At 48.2% G+C, this 10,326-nt stretch overlaps 2 non-coding genes and 1 pseudogene across 2 annotated transcripts; all 3 read left to right on the plus strand.

Annotated features, from left to right (window-relative positions):
* The first annotated feature begins 5,179 nt into the window (after positions 1 to 5,179).
* On the plus strand, positions 5,180 to 5,381 carry LOC138297573 (U2 spliceosomal RNA; annotated as a pseudogene).
* Positions 5,382 to 6,177: 796 nt separating this feature from the next.
* LOC138297556 (U2 spliceosomal RNA) lies at positions 6,178 to 6,368 on the plus strand. Its single transcript, XR_011204155.1, has one exon. It is a non-coding gene; the product is annotated as a U2 spliceosomal RNA (small nuclear RNA).
* Positions 6,369 to 7,205: 837 nt separating this feature from the next.
* LOC138297553 (U2 spliceosomal RNA) lies at positions 7,206 to 7,396 on the plus strand. The gene has a single exon (XR_011204152.1). It is a non-coding gene; the product is annotated as a U2 spliceosomal RNA (small nuclear RNA).
* The last annotated feature ends 2,930 nt before the right edge of the window (positions 7,397 to 10,326 follow it).

The raw sequence follows: 10,326 nt of genomic DNA on the forward strand, positions 1-10,326 counted from the left end.
AGGTTCTAGACACTTCTAATACTGGAATCCCCCCCTCTGTGTTTTCCGGGCTTACTGTCCTCCCACTGTTTGCCCCTAAAGAAGTGGTATTGGTTGTCCACATGTACAACCCCTATACAGATCCCAGATTTATTGAAGTGTTCCTTTCCCGGTACTGTTCCAAAATTCGGGGTGGACAAAAGATTAAAAATATGTGCGGGATATGGAATGGGAAACGTAAATATTCTGTGGTTTTTAAGGAAGATTCGCAAGGTGTACGTGGGCTAGCACACCCCCCACAAACATTCACATTGGGCACAAACAAAGGTTTTTTGGTGTATTCAGGGCAACCTTTATTTTGTAGACTGTGCCAACAGTTCGGTCACACTAAAGATCAGTGTTCAGGGTCAGTTTGCCGCAATTGTGGTAGTTCCAATCACACTGCTCCTTTCTGCCCCGCCCCCAAAAAATGTAATTTATGCGGGAGCGACGACCACTTATTTAAACAATGTCCAAAAGGGAAATTCACTTATGCGCAGGCTGCTTCCACCCGTGACATTTCATCCCCCCCAAACCCAGCGCTCCCCATTACCAAACCCACTGATAACCCGGAGGCTCCCCACCCGGACCCCAACGCCATTCCCGACATTCCTGACTCACAGCTCTTAGGATGTATTGACAATCTTCCCATTTTATCCACCCACCCAGAGACAGAGGTCCCTGATGATATTACTGTTCATCCAAACTTCCCTTTGCCAATTGACCCCCATGAAATCACACAACAGATAGTACAGGAAGAACTAGATAGATTAGACGCCCAAAAAATAAAAAACAGAGCCTTAGAACAAAGACAAAAACGAGCCAAACCCCATCCCACTGACCCCACACCTCCCCCTCCAACCACAGTCATTCCCTCCGTCAGTCAGAATGAAAGCCCAGTGCCAGATTGTATTCCAGAAACACCACTAGAGGACCTAATATCACACCCACGGGCTACCACCTCGCACATAGCACCACCTGCACATGTTGTTGCATCCTCCTCTTCCCCTCAAGTATCTTTACAGAAACTTCCTGCAGCACCGGACATGGATCACAGTGGCTGGACAACGTATTTTTCCAGTAAACGTAAGACCAAAAGTACCAAGGTAACAGACACTCCTGCACCTACTCGAGCTAAGAGGCGGACGACATCCCTCGACCGCCCTTCGAGTGGGAGCCGCTACGCCCCGCTCACACACCTCTCGGACTCCGAGGAGGATCACCATCATGTGGCTCAGGAACTCAAGGTACGTACTGGCCCAGTGCCAGACTTCGAAGCCACTCCTGACCTGGAAGCTCTTTTTCCAGCTTCACTGCTTCCTGATGCCCAACGTTTCGGCACAGAGGCAGATGATCTTTCTTCTCCTGAATAAAGTATATGCCAGACCTTTTTTATTACATATTTATGCTCCTCAACATCACCTCCTGCAACGTCAGAGGTATGAGCACAAAATTGACTAGGGTTGCCATCATGGACTATTGTAAAACTTTGCCTGCTGACCTAATTTGTTTACAAGAGTGTCATATGCCCCCTTGTCTTGACTACTCCCCCTACAGCAAACATTGGACAGAGGGCCCTTCCGTGTGGTCAGGTGGACCAAACAAAAATGACGGAATAGCACTCCTTTTCCGAAACAAACATTGGCAGATAACAGGGGAAAAGATTTTGTCACCTGGGCGTGCACTCCTTCTCTCTTTACAAATGGATGGGGTTTCCATGAGAGTATGTACTATCTACGCCCCAGCTCAGAAAGTGGAGAGAGAACACTTATTCCATGTGATCAAGCCGTTTCTCACAGGTACTATTCCGCTGCTATTGGTTGGTGACTTTAACTGTATCATGCATCTCAGCGATCGTCAGGGTCAGCAAAATACTTATTCACTGGATGTCACCTCAAAAGTTTTAAAGACGTTGTTGTACGATGTGGACCTGTATGATACCTATGCTAAACATTATTCTCCAGGCACCTGCTTCACCTGGGAAGCTGTTCACGGTCACGCACGTTCTCGCATAGACTTTGTTTTTGCCTCAAAAACTTTAGTTGCCACCAAGTGCTGCTTGACCCCAGTGGCTTTCTCTGATCACCGTTGCCTCCATGTCACCTTCGAACTTCCTGCACACCCAATCAGAGGTCCTGGTTATTGGAAGCTCAATTGCCAACTGCTGGAGAACGCCTTGATTTGCCAAAAATATAGACGCTGCTATGCCAAATGGGCACAGAATAAAACCCTCTTTTCATCCAACTATCAATGGTGGAGGTGGGTGAAATGCAAAACTAAAATGTTTTTCCAATCACAGGCAGCTCTTCTTCGGAAAGAAGTTTGGGCGCAGTTCCAACATCTTCAGCGACGACTTCTAGTGCTACAACAGCTGAGTGACGCAGGGAAAGATGTCAGTGAGGAAGTGCGACACGTTAAAACGGCCCAAACACTTTGGCTGCACCGCAAAGGTAAATCGCTCATTTTTCAGTCCCGAGTTCAACATTATCAAGAGGACGAAAAATGTACTTCTTTCTTTTTCCAAAAAGCAAAACAAAGTCATAAGCTTATTACGGTCCTCCAAAATTCTGATGGTGTCCCCTGCCATGGTCTTACACACTGTAAACAAATTGCCTTTCAATTTTATCAAACATTATACACTCCACACAACCCCCTACCCACCACACAGGAATTAGATACATATTGCCAAACCATCATTACAGAACTTTCAGATGCCCATCAGTCCAACCTTGCCGCCCCCTTCACTGGGGAAGAATATCTTAGTGCAATCACCACTGCTAAACGGGGCTCCAGTCCGGGCCTCGATGGTCTTCCATGGGAATTTTATAGGACTTTTTGGGATCTCATTTGTACAGACTTTATGACCATGATAACCACCAGCTTTCAAAATAGGGATTTAACTTCTGACTTCTCCAAAGGGGTCATTACACTCCTACATAAAAAAGGAGATGAAACCTCTCTCCAAAACTGGCGACCCATCTCCCTCTTAAACATTGATTATAAATTAGTGTCCAAAATTCTGGCCCGGCGACTCAGTTCCGTGATGGGCACCTGCATACACCCAGATCAAACTTGTGCCTTGCGTGGACGTCACATAACGGATAGCCTCACTACCCTCCGGGACGTAATATACTATACCCAAGAACGTCACATCCCCCTAGGTGTCTTAAGTTTAGATTTCCAAAAAGCTTTCGATAGGGTTTCCCATCAATACATGTTCAAGGTATTACGTAAATTTAAAGTTCCTGACCCCTTTATACACATGGTTTCTACTTTATATGCCCAAGCTAACAGTGTTATCAATATCAATGGTGTTCATACCCCGGAACTGTTTATACATGCGGGAGTCCGGCAGGGCTGCCCCCTGTCCCCAATCCTATTTATTAGTGCATTGGAACCTTTTTTAAGTCACCTCCGTGCTGAACCCCTCCTTACAGGCACATTTGTCCCCGGAGGGTCAGGTATCCCGGCAAAAGTAGTGGCTTACATGGATGATGTTACTGTTTTCTGTGCTACCCCAAAGGCAGTTCGTAGTGCTGTCCAGCATGTTTCTTCCTTTCAGCCACTGTCAGGACTAGGTCTGAATTTGGACAAATGTGTGTGCCTTACATTGGGCCCATGGGACCATATGGCAAAACTGCCAGTATCGGTAACCAGTCAACCTACAAAAATTCTTGGAATATACTTTGCAGGGAACGGTCACGAAACAAAAAACTGGGTGACTGTTTACGAAAAAATGTCACAAAAAATTGCTATGTGGTCTACCAGGAAACTCACGATGGAGGGTAAGATATTAATCATCAAAACAGTATTATTGCCAATCATGCTGTACCTGGCTCTGATTTATCCCCCTTCCCGGGCCACTTTGCAGAAATGTGTTAAAATGTTTTTTTCTTACCTGTGGAGCTCCCGTATGGAAAAACTCTCAAGAATCAAAGTTTGTAAACATTGGTCCCATGGTGGTAAAACTTTTCCCGATGTCTATTTTTTCATTTATTCCAAACTCCTTTGTGCTGTTTTATCCTGTGTATCTCGTTCCCCAATGCATGCCGCTGGTTTTTTTACTCGATATTACGCAGGTGTTCTTTTACGTCGTTTTAAATTATTTCGCCCCACGAACCTCACCCCCTTATCCTATGTCCTCCCTCCCTATTTCCGACAATTACGTTTATTTCTAAAGGAGTTAGATTTTTCCGTTTTACCATTGGACACAAGTTTGAATACAAAAATTCTTAACAAATATCTTTTTGAGAAAGAACAGACAGAAACAGTCCTTTCCTTTTCGGAAGCACATACTACAGAAATCTGGTCCTCTGTGAGTCATCCCTCCCTCACACACGTGCAGAAAGACTTGGCTTGGATGAGTGTTCACGGATGTCTCCCGGTGAAAACTTTTCAGCACAGGCGGGGCCTCGCTCCTTCTGCAGTTTGCCCCCGGACTACTTGTCTTCACGAGGAAACTATTGCTCATCTTTTTTGGAACTGCAGATACGCCAAGGATTTTTGGACTTTACTACAACCGTTCTTGACTCACATAGCAGGCATTCCGTCCCTCACTTTTACGACTCTGTTGTACGGTTTGGGCCTTCCTCCCTCTCAGCGCATCGTTGCCTGGAGACTGCTGAACTGCGGCAAACAGACGCTGTGGGAAGCCCGTAATCTGCTACTTTTTGCGCACAAACATTTAACCCTCTCAGACTGTCGTAACCTTTGCCTTGACAAAGTGACTACCTATTTGTACATTGACCGCACCTTACAAGGTCAGGACAAGGCAAACCATCTTTGGCAGGTGAAAAACTGGAAGGGCTGGGTGACCTGATTCCTATTCCCCCACCCCACCTTGCCACCGGGTGTCAAACGGATTGGCACTTATATAGGCCATGAATAAAATTTTAGTTTTTCAAACCCTCCCAACCGGGAGTGGCAGTTTCAACAATAACACCAAGCCACCAGGTGTCTATGGATTGGCCCTTATATATAGGCCTTAAATAAAGTTTTAGTTTTTCCCCACCCATAAAGGGACTGGGGTTTTTTCTCTCTCACTGTTACAATATGAACAATTTTTGAACCATGCATATGTTTCTAAACATGTTTTGTAAACTATGCCTAACCATTTTTTTGAAACCTTTCTGTAAAAACTGTGTTGTATTTTCTATGACAAATACCTTCAATAAAGGATTTCAAAAAAAAAAAAAAAAAAAAAAAAAATATCTGTTCTTATCAGTTTAATATCTGATACGTCCTCTATCTGGGGACCATATATTAAATTGATTTTTGGAACAGGGAGATGGAATAGGAGCTTGCTCTGTCCACTCCACGCATCAACCTGGTATTGCAGTACCTCCAGGAATGGTGCACCTCCCCACCCGGGGAAACACATGCTGTTGAAAAAAAAGATGCAAAAGGAGCGTTTCACTGGCTTTCCGTAAAGTGGCGCTAATGTCTTTGGGTGTAAATAAAACCAACCTGTCCACTTTTTGGCAGCCGTGTCTTGTTTTATTGATTGATTTATTTAATTCTTTATTTCGTTTTAGCCCTACCGCGTTGGTAAGACAGGAAGGAAATAAGGAAGGAAGGGGGAGAGAGAGAGAGAGAGAGAGAGAGAGTCAGGGGGGGGGGGGGGGGGGGGGGAGCTGCCTGTGGCAGAACAGAAGAGCTGGACACTGTCCATGCCTTCTCTGGGTAGAAGGAAGAGGCAGAGTCCTTTGCCTTCTTTGCCTGCCCCCGCCCGCCCCCGAACGGCCACGAACGGCCGAGCCTTATCTATAGGCCTAAGCTACAGGGCAACAGAGTCCTGGGTAAGCGAGGGCGAGGTGCCGGCCACTTGCTGCCAGGGTGCTGTCCAGGGTGGCCAGGCCTCCCGACCAAGGGGCTGGAGGCAGTGGACAGGAAGGGGAGGGGCATGAAAAAACTAGAAACTGGGCAACGTGGGTATGCTAATGGACGCATAATGAGGCGACTGCTGAGGATTCTGGGAGCCGGAAGACCCCCGCCCCCGACGCCAGGGCCTCTTTTTCCTTTTGTCACTGGCTGAGCTCTTGCCAAGAGATGGGGAAAAGAGGCGAAAGGCCCGTGAACGGCCAAGGAAAGGACGGCGCCAGCCCGAGTCAGCCAGGGAGACCGGCCGGTGAGGTGAGAATTCTGGCCCCTCTTCGGGTTATCGCTTCTCGGCCTTTTGGCTAAGATCAAGTGTAGTATCTGTTCTTATCAGTTTAATATCTGATACGTCCTCTATCTGGGGACCATATATTAAATTGATTTTTGGAACAGGGAGATGGAATAGGAGCTTGCTCTGTCCACTCCACGCATCAACTTGGTATTGCAGTACCTCCAGGAATGGTGCACCTCCCCACCCGGGGAAACACATGCTGTTGAAAAAAAAGATGCAAAAGGAGCGTTTCACTGGCTTTCCGTAAAGTGGCGCTAATGTCTTTGGGTGTAAATAAAACCAACCTGGCCACTTTTTGGCAGCCGTGTCTTGTTTTATTGATTGATTGATTGATTTATTTAATTATTTATTTCGTTTTAGCCCTACCGCGTTGGTAAGACAGGAAGGAAGGAAGGGGGAGAGAGGGAGAGAGGGAGAGGGAGAGGGAGAGGGAGAGGGAGAGGGAGAGGGAGAGAGAGAGAGAGAGAGAGAGAGAGAGAGTGAGAGAGTCGGGGGGGGGGAGCTGCCTGTGGCAGAACAGAAGAGCTGGACACTGTCCATGCCTTCTCTGGGTAGAAGGAAGAGGCAGAGTCCTTTGCCTTCTTTGCCTGCCCCCGCCCGCCCCCGAACGGCCGAGCCTTATCTATAGGCCTAAGCTACAGGGCAACAGAGTCCTGGGTAAGCGAGGGCGAGGTGCCGGCCACTTGCTGCCAGGGTGCTGTCCAGGGTGGCCAGGCCTCCCGACCAAGGGGCTGGAGGCAGTGGACAGGAAGGGGAGGGGCATGCAAAAACTAGAAACTGGGCAACGTGGGTATGCTAATGGACGCATAATGAGGCGACTGCTGAGGATTCTGGGAGCCGGAAGACCCCCGCCCCCGACGCCAGGGCCTCTTTTTCCTTTTGTCACTGGCTGAGCTCTTGCCAAGAGATGGGGAAAAGAGGCGAAAGGCCCGTGAACGGCCAAGGAAAGGACGGCGCCAGCCCGAGTCAGCCAGGGAGACCGGCCGGTGAGGTGAGAATTCTGGCCCCTCTTCGGGTTATCGCTTCTCGGCCTTTTGGCTAAGATCAAGTGTAGTATCTGTTCTTATCAGTTTAATATCTGATACGTCCTCTATCTGGGGACCATATATTAAATTGATTTTTGGAACAGGGAGATGGAATAGGAGCTTGCTCTGTCCACTCCACGCATCAACCTGGTATTGCAGTACCTCCAGGAATGGTGCACCTCCCCACCCGGGGAAACACATGCTGTTGAAAAAAAAGATGCAAAAGGAGCGTTTCACTGGCTTTCCGTAAAGTGGCGCTAATGTCTTTGGGTGTAAATAAAACCAACCTGGCCACTTTTTGGCAGCCGTGTCTTGTTTTATTGATTGATTGATTGATTTATTTAATTATTTATTTCGTTTTAGCCCTACCGCGTTGGTAAGACAGGAAGGAAGGAAGGGGGAGAGAGGGAGAGAGGGAGAGGGAGAGGGAGAGAGAGAGAGAGAGAGAGAGAGAGAGAGAGAGAGAGTCGGGGGGGGGGAGCTGCCTGTGGCAGAACAGAAGAGCTGGACACTGTCCATGCCTTCTCTGGGTAGAAGGAAGAGGCAGAGTCCTTTGCCTTCTTTGCCTGCCCCCGCCCGCCCCCGAACGGCCGAGCCTTATCTATAGGCCTAAGCTACAGGGCAACAGAGTCCTGGGTAAGCGAGGGCGAGGTGCCGGCCACTTGCTGCCAGGGTGCTGTCCAGGGTGGCCAGGCCTCCCGACCAAGGGGCTGGAGGCAGTGGACAGGAAGGGGAGGGGCATGCAAAAACTAGAAACTGGGCAACGTGGGTATGCTAATGGACGCATAATGAGGCGACTGCTGAGGATTCTGGGAGCCGGAAGACCCCCGCCCCCGACGCCAGGGCCTCTTTTTCCTTTTGTCACTGGCTGAGCTCTTGCCAAGAGATGGGGAAAAGAGGCGAAAGGCCCGTGAACGGCCAAGGAAAGGACGGCGCCAGCCCGAGTCAGCCAGGGAGACCGGCCGGTGAGGTGAGAATTCTGGCCCCTCTTCGGGTTATCGCTTCTCGGCCTTTTGGCTAAGTTCAAACTTTTGTTTGAACTTAAAAAAAAGGTGAGGGTGATTTCCGACCCTTGTGGGACTGGGCCTGCGACCTCTGGCTTGACCGGAGCCTGGCTGCGTCACGCAAAGGGGACGAAAACTCCTCTGAAGTGATCGAATCTCTTTCTGAGTGACTTGGGGGATGGGCCTCCTCTGGCTTGTCCGGAGCAAGGCTGATGCCCCCTTGTCACAAGGATTGAGACGGATTGCACCTGCCGGTCCCTCCCGGTGTGGGGTCCCTTATCTCCTTTGAGGAGCGGTGTGGGGTCCCTTATCTCCTTTGAGGAGCAGTGCGAGTTTGTTCTTGCGCAGTGACCTCAGGAGATTGGGGGGGAAGCTTGTGTAACATCTGGGCTAGCCCTACCGGAGTTGACAGTAGTGCTAGGAGCTGTCCTTTTCAGGACAATTACTCCTTAGGCACTCTTTTTGCATTTTACGTTCCCCATTTTTTTTCATTTTAATTTTATTCATGTTATTATTTGATTATTTCATTTTTATAGTAAACACACGATAGTGCTTCAAGAAAGGACTATCCAGAGGTGCCTCTACAGGAGGCCCCGGACGGGGCCCTCCATCTCTCCCTGGTCATCAGGATCACTACACCGGCCTCTGGACGCAGTTCTTCGCCATCATTCTTCAACAGACCCGTTGAAAAGGAATTTCCGCGCCGCGCCATTTACCAGAGGACCTTGTTTTATCTCCCGGTAAGGCGCTTGGCACAGGACCTCCTGCTGTCCACGCCATTCTTCATGGTTTTTACTTGCGCAGTTCAGCTCCTTTGACTGAACGGACTGAAGCACCTTTTTTTAGACCTATATACCAAATATTTAATCCCCAAACCTCCTTTTTCTTCTTTCTCCCTCATCCTGTTTCCCTTTACCTTTCACTATGACGGCTGCTCTCCCCACTACGAGTCCTACTCGTAACTACGATTATATACCTAACTCAATTAGGGTTGAGGTCAACGGTGACCACCGTAAAGATAAGAATCTGTTTTTTATTGTTGAGGATTTGTTGAAAACTACCTGTGATGTTTCCCATACAGCTATAGAATGTATTCAAGATTTTTCTAATAGGGGTGTCTATGATATCACGTTTTCTAGTGCCTCTATTTGCCAACAGGTTCTAGACACTTCTAATACTGGAATCCCCCCCTCTGTGTTTTCCGGGCTTACTGTCCTCCCACTGTTTGCCCCTAAAGAAGTGGTATTGGTTGTCCACATGTACAACCCCTATACAGATCCCAGATTTATTGAAGTGTTCCTTTCCCGGTACTGTTCCAAAATTCGGGGTGGACAAAAGATTAAAAATATGTGCGGGATATGGAATGGGAAACGTAAATATTCTGTGGTTTTTAAGGAAGATTCGCAAGGTGTACGTGGGCTAGCACACCCCCCACAAACATTCACATTGGGCACAAACAAAGGTTTTTTGGTGTATTCAGGGCAACCTTTATTTTGTAGACTGTGCCAACAGTTCGGTCACACTAAAGATCAGTGTTCAGGGTCAGTTTGCCGCAATTGTGGTAGTTCCAATCACACTGCTCCTTTCTGCCCCGCCCCCAAAAAATGTAATTTATGCGGGAGCGACGACCACTTATTTAAACAATGTCCAAAAGGGAAATTCACTTATGCGCAGGCTGCTTCCACCCGTGACATTTCATCCCCCCCAAACCCAGCGCTCCCCATTACCAAACCCACTGATAACCCGGAGGCTCCCCACCCGGACCCCAACGCCATTCCCGACATTCCTGACTCACAGCTCTTAGGATGTATTGACAATCTTCCCATTTTATCCACCCACCCAGAGACAGAGGTCCCTGATGATATTACTGTTCATCCAAACTTCCCTTTGCCAATTGACCCCCATGAAATCACACAACAGATAGTACAGGAAGAACTAGATAGATTAGACGCCCAAAAAATAAAAAAAAGAGCCTTAGAACAAAGACAAAAACGAGCCAAACCCCATCCCACTGACCCCACACCTCCCCCTCCAACCACAGTCATTCCCTCCGTCAGTCAGAATGAAAGCCCAGTGCCAGATTGTATTCCAGAAACACCACTAGAGGACC

The sequence above is a fragment of the Pleurodeles waltl genome, chromosome 5, assembly GCF_031143425.1.
Source record: "Pleurodeles waltl isolate 20211129_DDA chromosome 5, aPleWal1.hap1.20221129, whole genome shotgun sequence".
In the NCBI taxonomy this organism is placed as follows: domain Eukaryota; kingdom Metazoa; phylum Chordata; class Amphibia; order Caudata; family Salamandridae; genus Pleurodeles; species Pleurodeles waltl.